The 12,117-nt window shown below is 44.8% G+C and overlaps 1 long non-coding RNA gene across 23 annotated transcripts in view; it reads right to left on the bottom strand.

Moving 5' to 3' along the window:
• Positions 1–12,117, bottom strand: part of LOC128851851 (uncharacterized) — a 352,018-nt gene that overhangs the window by 180,392 nt on the left and 159,509 nt on the right. For 22 of the 23 annotated variants that reach the window (XR_008449359.1, XR_008449379.1, XR_008449361.1 and 19 more), the window contains 3 exons: positions 4,495–4,567; positions 4,207–4,377; positions 1,782–2,050 (listed from right to left, as the gene is read on the bottom strand). This is a non-coding gene — a long non-coding RNA (uncharacterized LOC128851851). The remainder of the gene's footprint in view (positions 1–1,781; positions 2,051–4,206; positions 4,378–4,494; positions 4,568–12,117) is intronic. The other variant, XR_008449374.1, reaches the window with a different exon arrangement.

Raw genomic sequence — 12,117 nt, 5'->3', positions numbered from 1 at the left:
TGCCTAAACTCACGGCATATGAAAGCACATTTGACCTCTTCATGCAAATATCCATCCAATTCATCTACACAAATTTCAGCTTCCTATCTCCAGATTTCCTTATTTTTCCTTTGCACACATCCATCAATAATCCCAATCTCCAGCAGTAATAGACTTCAGCACCTGAAATATTTATCCTAAAGCATCGAGTAGAAAAAAAACCCACGATGCACATGCTGCAAGACAGCGGAGAGAGGGACCTCCTGCAGTCAGTCAGAAAAGTTCATCTTTTAAGTCTCAGATCTCAGACAGACAAGACACATCCAGGAATCAGTTGATCTGAGTGAATCCACAGAAGGTCTAAGAGTCAAGCGATCTAAGTGCCTACACACTAAAATCAAGGGCGAGCACAACCTTCGGCTTGTCCCAATCCCCTGGTCGTGCAGCTGAGCCCACGGAGCAGCAAGAGACCAGTGAGCAGCTTCCCTCCTCCGCCCGCATTCCCCTACAGGGCCGTGGACACCCTTCTGCCACGCGCCGAGCTGCGAGGCTGCTGCAGCCCGCACGCCTGACAGGCATACTCCCCGATCCTGGGTATTTACTAGCGTGTATCTGTTGAGGTGTTCCCATGTATAAATCCCTGGTTATTGCAAAGGGATTTTGTGCACCCCTATTCCACACAAATTTTTAAAAGTAGCGAGTGCTTTCGTGAGAGTTTCACCTCACAAAGTGGTGAAACCACTGAGCAGTTTCACCTGATGCAGCTCCACGAACACCATGAATACTTCGGTCTGGTGAGAAGAGATTCCAATAAACGGTCGCCCAAGTGGTTTTATTTTAAATGTCACTGTCTCGGCTTCAAGAGACAAATCAATCGTGATGGAGCATCTCCCATCTACCTGTTCTTAGGGTCGGTTTTCAGAAACACAGCTTCATCCAAAATGAATGCAAATCTTTCTTAAGTACAGCAATTTTTTTTCTTATTTTGTACCAACCACCACTTTGGTCTCAGTATTGCAGTTTGTCACTGTACTCAGTGATAGGCCCACTCTCAGGAAAGAACTGAAGTAAGTGAACTGACTTGTGGTGCGTTTCCGCCTACCAAGAAAAGCACTGAGCAATGACAAGCAGAAATTTTAGGTAACTACAAGAGAATATTAAAGTATCAACATAGTAATGCATTCTCCCATTGCAGCTCAGGCTTGCCAAGACGCAGTGCTCCTTACCATAACTATCAACTCTTTCGTATCGATGTGGAAAGACACTCAGGTCCAGAAATACATTCAGGATATGCGAGGAGGAAGCACTCTTCACTCTGTATCCCAATACTGCTACTGACCTTCCCTCTGCCTCCGCATCCTTTGAACCACTCTGAAATGTTTATCAAAATCATAAACGAGACACAAGTCAATTACCCTCTTAGAGCATAAAGCTCTTGATTACATGTGCAGGAGGAATATTTACTTTTTAATCAGGGTTGACTGTGGGGTGTGGAGGTAAGGCTATTTTGAAGATTAATTAGTTAGTATTTGTACATTACTTTGAAGACCTAAGGTACTTAGTATGTTTATGGCACCCAGCTAATGGCCTTAACTCTTTCAGCCGTACTGATGTCAAGGCCTTGAAAAGCGGTCCTTCTGGGCCACTGTTTTCTTTGGTAGGCTGTTCTGACAAAATGCAAAGATGGAACATGCAGTTCCAGTCCTGAACACAATTCCACCTCTGCCAAACCCTGCAAGGAAATGGCATATTTTTAAAAAATCAGAGGAAGAGGCCGATAGTTGCATAGTATCCAGTTTTACCTTGTTTTGACCCAGCGTTTGGGCTTGGCAGAGATCAGCAGTTTATATGTGACAAACATGGTGCATCTGTTCTCATGACATCCTGCCGAAGAAAACCATGAGCTTCCATGTTCACGTTGCAGATGAGATGCTCTGAAAAATGTAGGATCTTTGAAAATTTGGACCTTTCTCCTATCCAGGTGGCTCAATCCCACAGTGGGATTTAGGTGCGTAAGTATTTTCTGGATCTCAGCCTGCAGGACTTGCTCAAGGTCAAGCATGGAGCATACCTATACCGTAAAACAGAAAAAAATTCCCGATTATTGCTCTAACCGCTGCCTTATTTCTCCTTTCCCACAACAGACGGCTGAGCTCCCACTTTCTGCAATACAACAGCCATTTTTAAATAAGAGTTTCAGGAGTTTAGCTTTATTTAATCTCAAATTCACGCAGAGGGTCTGGGGTCACGAGGAGACACAAGCACACCCCCTTTTCTCAGGCAAGCACAGACTATAAAATCACAGGGGATGTTCAAACTATGGGATGTACCAACTGCCTCCCTTTTGTATCCCCCGCAGCAGCTGGCCAGAGCGCAGTATCAAACCCCAGGAGGAAAATGGCTATTCTGTCAGCCACAATGCTGGTGTGCATCTGCCACTGCGAGAAGGGGAGATTATGAAAACAGGAAAAACAATAAAGGTGGCACACTGACACCAGACGATATTCCAAGATCCATCCTCAGGAAAGTTAAGAGGCCTCTTGGCATATGGCTTCAGCTGAGACGATGGGCAAGATAAAACCCTAAGGTCTCCAGCTGAAAACACAAATGACAAATAAAGAGAAATTTCTGGAGGAGAGAGAGCAGAGTGAGCCGCCATGCATGTAACCGGCATTTAAAATCAGATAACAAATGGGAATCTTGTTATCATCAATTATGACAAAGCATAATTTCACATAAAAGCTCAAAAATGGAAAAGAGACAAGGTCCTTTGACTGAATGTGCTCTAGCCACATCCAGCGCAAATTGCACAGGCTCGAAAACTAAGCAGATTCTTACAGGATCAGGTATTATGCGAAGTGTTCAGGATTTGGGTTAATGAATACAGCATTCTCCCAGATGTTCCATCATTGTTCCAGAGTGGGAGGAAAGCTGGCTGCAGACCAAATCAAATTTTTATATTCCTCTTAGATAGTGCCAGACACTAAGATTTCATCAATATAACATCTGAGGCACAGAGACAACGCATCATGGTTGGATAACCCTATATTCAATCCATTTTGCTGAAGACAGGACAAATAAACTAAGAATCAGAACATTCAATGAGTCATATCAAAGGTATAAATTGAAAGTCAACACTTGTACTGCATATAATCTAGCCAAAAAAGAATTTATAGTCTGGAATTTCCCATTTAAACACTGTTGCTACTTCTTGAAGATATACTCCAAATGCTAACTTTAAACACTGCCAGTCCTTTCAAGTTGGGTTTTCTGCTTACTTTATAGCATCTTTAGGATGCACATCCTTCTCCAGGGTAACGGAGAGTTTGAGAAAAGAAAGCAATTGCTAAAAATGCCTAGCTTGCTTAGAAAAAAGAGCACCAATTAGTTTTTACTAAGGAGCTAAAAATCAGTTTAATTTCCTTTAAACATATCATCTTTTTTGTAAGCAGAATTAAACAAGGAAGTTTCTGATATGTGCAGAAACAGAGATCAGTGGAGACAAAAAGGGTGGTCAGCATAACACTCTACAAATGCCTAAGAGGTGATGACAGGAATAAAGAGAGCCAACATTTACACCGGCCAACAGAAACCCACCACGAGAAATAAACCAAACTCTTCAAAAAGTACACAGAGATTAATAATCATTTGCAAAATAAAAAGGTCCAAGTTCACCTCGAGTGCAGGGCTGGTGCTCATGCCAAGCAAGCGGCGAGCCGAAGGCAGAGCAGACAGTGTACCTGGGGAAAATGAATTGCAAATTTGAGGCTTAAAAGTATACTGGATGGGGTCTGTCATTAAAAAGCCACGACACAGTTCAGTTACACTAATCTGATTTGGTTCGCACTCCTGCTTAAACTGGTCACAGCCTAAAGGATTGTGCATGTGTGCACTTACTTGTGCACACGCATCCATGAGACCCAAACACCTGCGCGGGGTTTTTTACACCCACTGAAATCAGGTCAGCAGTGAGCGTTCACTGGGCATGAAACAGCATTAAACTCTGAAGCACTCCCTGCCTGGTGCTGGCGAGGGCTGCGGCTTTGGGGGGACAAGCACATACCCGGAGAGCCTCCACCGGGAGTACCAGAGATATCCACCACAAGCACCTGTGCATTCTTTCGCAGATGCCCTTGCTCGAAAAACACACATCTGGGGTCACATAAGAGAGGAGGAAACAAGAAGGGGAGAAGTACACGGGGTGAGGCGGCTGCCCAAGAGCAGGACCTGCCTGGGGTGGCACCGGGAGTGCCACACGATGCCTCTGCAGCTTCGGAGCCTCAGCAGAGCGTGGAGCTGGCGCCTGTGGGACACGTGAGACAGGGGCTGGGGACAGCTGACCGACGCGCGGAGCATTGTGCTAAACTCAGGGCTGCGCCTTCCCCAGATTCAGCAACGCTGCGAATCAGAACCACAAAAAATATAGTCATGCCATTGAGTATATCAAATCTGAAATTCAGCCAGAACACAGCGCTCACAGGATCTTCTACATGGGAAAAACCCAAATAAACCAACCTTTTAGACTTAAAGGGGACCAAGAAAGTCTCTTCTTTATTTATGTCTCATTCGGATCTTTTCAGTTCACCACCTGCAGAAACATGGCATGTAAGTGAAAGAATATTAACTCGTTCTTAAGGGGGAAAATAATTTGCATAATATAAAAGAATAGTTTTGTGAAGACTATTTCTCTGTGTGTAATAAGCTGACAAGTTGATACAGAGGGAGAGGTATTCTTGGAAATTCAGGCTTCAGATCTCACTGACAGTAGGTGAAAAACTTGAACTGTATGTATTCATCTGGGGAATATCTTGCCTTTTTAGCATAAAACATGTTCTCTTCACCTGCATCTGCCTAAATATATCTTGAATTTCCATTCAGCTCTCGCTTGTTGGGTTTTTTTTTCTTTTTAAGTAACTATTTACAAATTAGATTTCTTGAGCATAAACTATCAGAGGAGGCACACTCCCCTCTCTTCAAATGTATCCAATAGATCTAATTATTTCCCTGTAAAACTACAAACAACCTTCTAAATAATGACAATCATTAGAAAACATTAGGGTCTGTCACTTATAATCTCTGCCAACTGCTGATAACATTTTATTACTGCTTAGAAAGGTTGATTAAAGCTTGTAATAGATTTAGTGAGGGTGAAAGATTAACAAAAAGGTATTTATGATAGAGACACTAAAACATAATATGTTCTCAGTAAACACTCGAAAAAACCCATCCCTGTGACATTTATAGATGTTGCTCAAGACGTAGTTTTTCATCTGCACAACGAAACCGATAACAAGTTTCTACATGCTCAAAAAAAAAAAAGAAAAAAGAGAGAGAGAGAGAGAAAGGGAGAGGAACACATTACCTTTGCATATCTCATGTCAGAGCAAGGGAGAAAGTGCATTTCAGAAATAAACCAGCTGAACTCCCTGAATAAAGTCCTGGGACTGCTCGTTTGTCCACATGGCCAACCTCCTTCTTGGAAATTACAGCAATGGGAAAGTAAAAACCAGTTTGGATTGGAAGGCAGTGATAAAGGGGCATCTACTTATTCCTGGCCTTGGAGGAGGACGTTACCTTTGGCCCTCAGTTCACCCACCCCGCATTCCTGGGAGGGGGCACAGACGCCACGTGCAGCTGGGCACTGTAGGGAGCGGCCAGCAAACGCATCCTAGCCTGCACCCCATGGTGGGCTGGCAAGATGGGCATCAAAGCTGTCCTCCTCTCATCTGTCATGAGGGGAAGATGCAGCCAACAACTGTACAGCAGCTCTGAAGAGCATGTTCCAGTACGTAGCTGTTAGAGCGGATGGAAAGAACTGCAAGAGCATATGGGTGAGGCTCATCATCCTCTGAAGATCCTAACCTTGCAGCATATTGCAAAGGAATCAGAGTGGCTTCATGAGCTGCGCTCATGGTGCACACACGGGGCACCAGGTAAGAACATGCATTCCTGTGGCACAGTACGGTGTCCCTGAGAAGCCAGACTGTTTATTCAGTCACAAGGGCCACTTGCAGGTACTAATTTAGTGGACTGCAGGATCAGCTTGCTTCTCACTTCAGAGCAGCTTCTGCTGAGGTCAGATGTGGAAGACCTGGTGCAGCTGAGAAGCAGGTGTCCAAACTCAGCAGTTACAAGCTCGAGCTGAGGATGTGAACGCACGTGTCAGGACAGAGAGCTTCAGCTGTCCTCGTTCAGTCCTGACCTCCAGGTGTCTGCTCTACCCCTCTAGTCAAGAAGCTGAAGTAGGAGGGCTGGCCTGGCTTGCGCAGCCTGTGGCTTGCTTCAGTGAAACAAGCTGAGGTCTATTCCAATAAACTGGGGGGAGTCAAAGGCTGCTGAACACCCCCACTCAGACATCAAGGAGCAGGACAAGCCTCCAGGAGTGAGCTGGAGCAGACAACAGGGGGACTACCTGGTTCAGAATGCCCACCTTAAGCCTGCACGACAGGACTAGAGCATAGAATCATAGCACCACTAGGTTGGAAAAGACCTTTGAGGTCATCAAGCCCAACTATACCTGTCCACTACTAAATCATATATCTCTAAGACGACCTCTCAAGGTATTTTCTGACCTGATTCTGTAACACACGCACCCCACAAATTATCTTCTTTGTTCTGTTTTTTGGTTTTTTTTTTAAAAAAAATGATGTGCCAGTATTTAACAGTGCTCCTCAACACTGACGAACTGACACCGGGAAACACTTAAACACTTTAACTAGGAATAAGTGACCAGCCACATCACAGCCAAAACCAAACAAGTTTGAAAATAAAAATGATTTGTGCATGCTTTAACAAGTCTACAGCCAGATACACCTGCACAGCCTGTAAACACATCAACGGGTGGCTCATCAGAGAGGCCAAACTGTGGCGATGCAGAATGATCCTGTGGTTAATCCAAGTAGAGAGCCACCGTCTGCAGCTTGTGACAACGGTGTAGGTTAGAGTACGCGAAGTGGATGACAGATTACAGCAGCTGTGAGCACAAGGCAGCCTGCCCCAAACCGTTCCTCAAATGCGCTACACGGGCGACACTCAATACAAGGATGAGTCACAGCTTTCGTGTTGAAAAGTGGAAATTGTTCTTTACAGTCAAGTGATGGTTAAAACTAAGGTTGTTAGTTATCGCAGAAGATGTAAACCCAAATCTGTCCCATGTTCAAACACACTCCACAGTGTCAACAGCCAACACTTGAGCCCAAATGCATCTTCCAAGATTAAGTTGCACAGTGATTTATTTCCTCACTCTTTCATACCTGGACTATGAATAAAGCCTTGGAAACAATATTTCCAGGCTATATAAAGATACACAAAAAGCAATAAATGTAAACAAAAATCTCATATTTATGTGTTGATATAGTGAGTCAGAGTAAACATCACAGCTTTACCTGAGAATTTAGAGTCTGAAAACAAACCTTGCATGTTTGGCAACAGGCACAGAAGACTTCTAAAAGAAATACCAAAAATAAGCTTAGTGACATACTTTACAACTCCCACAGGTAAGCCTCGTTCACCCAGGCAGACTCTCCAAAGTCAAGAAAAATGAAGGATCCTATAAAGAGCGGAGCATCCCTCACGGCCAGTATTCCACGTGCTGCCTGCATCCCACACAGCTGCCAGCCAAAACCCGCTCCCATGGGGGTAACCTGCACAGACAGCAATATTTCTCCCAGAAACAATAACAAACAACAAGTCCAGCAAAGGTTGGCATGGTGAGCTGAACCACAGAGCACCTGGAGCAAGGAAAGAGACTGGCATAGCTCTTCATTTTCAGCATTTACATGCTGGCCACCAGCACAGCCAGGATGTGACACCCCATCCTAGGGCAAGGACTTTCCACCTCCGCAGGAGTGCTAGTGTGAACCTGGCAGCCTCCTCCTCTCCTTCCTTGGTAATGCTGCTCCTGATCCCCGTGGCACTTGAACACCTTGAGAAGATTGACAGCAGCCAGCAATGCCTGCTCCCAGCCCAGAAGGCCAACTGTGTCCTGGGCTGCATCCATGGCAACGTGGCCAGCAGGGCGAGGGAGGGGATTCTGCTCCTCTGTTCCTCTCTGGTAAGAACCCACCTGGAGTCCTGTGTCCAGTTCAGGAATCCTCAATATAAGAAGGAGGTGGAACTGTTGGAATGGGTCCAAAGGAGGCCACAGAGACGATCAGAAGAGGGCTGGAGCACCTTCCATACGAGGACAGGCTGAGAGAGTTGCGTTTGTTCAGCATGGAGAAGAGAAGGCTCCAAGGAGATCTTATAGTGACTTTCCAGTACCTGAAAGGGGCTGCAAGAAAGCTGGAGAGGGACTGTTTACAAAGGTTTGGAGTGAAAGGATGAGGGGGAATGGCTTTAAATTGGAGAGGGGAAGATTTTGACCAGACAATAGGACGAAATTTTTCACAATGAGGGTGAGGAGACACTGGCCCAGGTTGCCCAGGGAAGCTGTGGCTGCCCCATCCCTGGAGGTGTTCCAGGCCAGGTTGGATGGGCCCTGGGCAGCCTGAGCCAGTAGGATATCCCTGCCCATGGCACAGGGGTGGGACCGGATGATCTTTGAGGTCCTTTCCAACTCAAACATTCTATGATTCTATGAATACGATCCAGAATGATCATGTTCTATCAGGGCAACAAGGACAACAAGTGGACTGTGAAAGATGCTGCTAACACCTGATTGTGGTTACGGAAAGTTAACTCTATGTAGTCAAAACCATTTTGAAGTAGACAATGGACTTCCACCTGGTTGAACTTCTGGCTTGACCCAGTCACAGAAGAAACCGAGGGAAATTTTGGAAGCTAGATGGTAAGTCCAATATACATTAAACTAAAGGATAGAGAGAAGTTCAGAAGAACCGTGAAAGCCATGGAAACTTCCGAACCATCAATGTCTGAACAAAGCCAAATATCCTGAGTTCATCAGATATGAAAGTAGAAGATAGCAGAGAAATTCAACTGTGTTGTACTTGGAAGGATTTCTGGCCCTCCGATAGAGACAGTATTTCAAATTTTACCTCCCAATTAGAAGGTACCACAGCACAAATTCACATCAAAAACATTGTTATTATGTCTGTATCTCCTTGATTTAATAAAACTATTTTGATGACAGGCATTCCTCCTTTTTTTTATTACATTTCAATTCAAGGCTAGTGAGTCAGAGGTTAAACTTTGATATTTTTTTTTTCTATCAAGACTCTTCACTGTTGAGTGCCAAAGCACTCTTTTTTTCTGCTGCCTTGGGAAGCAGCTGCATGGGCAGAGCTATGGCTTGTCCTAAACACATTCAGAGAAATGGCATCCCTTCTCTTTTTTTTGCAGAGTACAGACATTTTAGGGAAAGATGCTGAAATTCACAGATTAAACAAGTACATTCAAGCAGCAACAGAATAATCACCGTTCCCAGGACTGTAAACTCCAATTTTTGCCTCTTCTGCTTCTAGTGTAGCACCATTCCCACATCTCAGGTATCACACATTCCCTAATGGTGTGCCGCAAACAGGGGGAGGAGAAGGTATAACCTGGTTCTCTGTATGTTATACCTGGTGGGTTTTATAGGAAAATAAATTAAACCTTTATTCTCCACATACTAATGACTAAACAGCTAGGGTTATAGTTTATCTTTCCATGACCTCAGTTCAGCACCTCTTGGAGTCGGGGAGACTTTTTTCACAGGATGTTGAAATAACGCTTGCTTGATAGCTGGGACTTATGTTCCCCAGATATCAGGAGAGCTTTCTGTGATTTTTCTCAGTTTCATGCCCCACACCCACTCTGTGCTTGTAGCCAAATTTGCAGCATAGTTAAATGGAAGGGATCACTCTTCTAGAGAGGCTTCCCTTCTCCTGGTGGCATCTTAGATGTTGACAAAGCCAATGTTCTTTGAGGATTTAGGGCTCCAAACTTACTACCCTTAGGGCAGGAATAAACTCTCTAGAAGATATCACTGCTAGGAGTGATGGGACAGGCCCTAGATGGTGAAACATCTTTGTTCCCAGCCCAGAAAGCCTTATCACTCCTGGCCCCCAGCTTCAGTGGTGCCCTGGAAGCACCTTCTCTCAAAACAACTCATCATTAATCTTCTTCTAATTCTACTTGAAATGGTAAAAAGCTTCAGAAGTATGATGGGTCTATTATCTTTCCTGAAGAAAAAGAATTTAATTTTAAACATTTCTTCATGATTGCTTTCTTTCTCCAAGTTACTCCAATGTCATGAGTTAACAGTACATAACCTGAGCTCTTAACCTGAAACTAAATCCGATCCATCAGCAGCAATCTTATCTATCTCACCTCTACAAACACAGCGTCCAGAAGCAAACTAGCCAGACGAGAATAGAAGAATTCATGTTGTGTATCAAATAGTCTGGCAGGAACTACAAAATATCTTTCCATATACTAGAGGCAGAGCTCTCAATGGAAAGCTAAAACACATTACTAGCTTTAAATGTGCTCCCCAAGAGCCCTGGAGAGGAACCCAAACCCTGAGGATCACCTGGAGGTGGTCAAGGCCAGGTTGGATGGGTCTCAGGCAGCCTGATTTAGTGAGATATCCCTGCCCATGGCAGGGAGGTTGGAACAAGATGATCTTTAAGGTCCCTTCCAACCCAAACTATTCTATGATTCTAAGAAAAAACTCTTTGATCCTCTGTGTGCACAAGACCTTTTCTGCCTTGTGCTGGTCACCCAAAACTCCAACTTTCAAAGTTTCCCTACTGTACAAGTTCCCAAGGTGTCCCATGCTCAAGTGGCAGCTTCTGTTGATCATTGGATCTCATGGAGCAATGCGTTGGGGATGTGCATGTTACTGAACTGTGCTGCTACGCTAGTTCTCAGGGTAGGTTTCTTTATGTCAGCCTGAAACCATCCTCCATGAGAGCCACGTTAAGTCGAAAGCAAGAAAAATTACTTATTTATCCAATCCAAAATAAGAAATACAGTTGCAGAGTTTTATAAAATATGGATGGCAAAAAGGAAAGAAAACTTTTTCTAAAATCAAATTCCAAAGGCCCACCAGTCTCTCTTTCCTTCTCCCTGTCACATCATGTATCCTGCTGCTAAACACGACCTAAACCATTCCCAATTCTCACGGCCATGGTCTCAGAGCTGTTGTACACTCTCAACCCCAAATATGTATCCACGGAAGGGAGTCTGCAAACAGGGAAGAAGGCTGACATATAACCTCATTCGCCTTGTCGAGTTTTGAGGGAAGTTTCATTCAAATTCATTTCCTCTCCTCTATTCAGGGGGCCTTCAGTGTCCTCTCTCTGGTCCAGTAGCTGGCCTCACTTCTTCAGATGCAAATGTCCCTTCAATAGGCCAGGTGCAGACACCCCTTATCCTCACCGAGCTCCCAGTAAATCATTAATCCAAAGGAGCAAAACACTCCCACTTAACAAGACAACTCTCAATGCGAAGCTTCTCCAGGGTCCAGATTTCCCATTTTAAACCAGTGTATACGTTGGCAATCACAGCTGATACAAACATTGAAGTGTGGTCTGTGCTTTTCAGATGGGGTGATTGATGCACCCCAGCATCTCCTAAAGGGCTACTGTGAGCCTGATGTAACGTGGTCACTGACTCTGGAGCGAGAGCAGAAGGAGTCCCTGTTGTCAAGCGTAGGAGGGACAAGCATTTGATCACTCTTCAGAGTTTCAGACCACTGGAATCTGCAGAATCCCTGACAAAAGGTCTGAATAGATGTATACTTCCACCAGATTCTGCCATGTGTTTATTAACACTATGTAAGAAAGGGGGAGAAGCCAGAAAAGAATCTAAGCCTTAAACATTGCTGCCTCCAAAGCACCTCATCAAAACCACCAGAGACAGTCAGAGAGGCTGCTGACTTGCAGGTGGCATCTGGGACAGCCTGAGAACAAACACCGCTCCGGCACGAAGCTGAAAGAGGGGCAGGTGTGCCTGCCTTCAAAAACTATCAAAACCAAAACTCCGCTCTGCCGTGCCCACGAGCGGCACCTCAGCCTCCACACGTCGCCCAGCCCCGCTCCCGTGATCAGTCATCTGAAACCAGATCCTGCACAGCAGCGGCTGAACACGGAACCGCTGGCGCTGAGTCACTCTGTTTGGGGCTGCCCCCACATATAAAAACATTTTACTTATTGATCTAAAGATACATGACTCACAGGCTCAATATAGCACTGG

Source organism: Cuculus canorus, chromosome 3 (assembly GCF_017976375.1).
Source record: "Cuculus canorus isolate bCucCan1 chromosome 3, bCucCan1.pri, whole genome shotgun sequence".
Taxonomy (NCBI): domain Eukaryota; kingdom Metazoa; phylum Chordata; class Aves; order Cuculiformes; family Cuculidae; genus Cuculus; species Cuculus canorus.
This window is presented reverse-complemented; position numbering and strand designations above follow the sequence as displayed.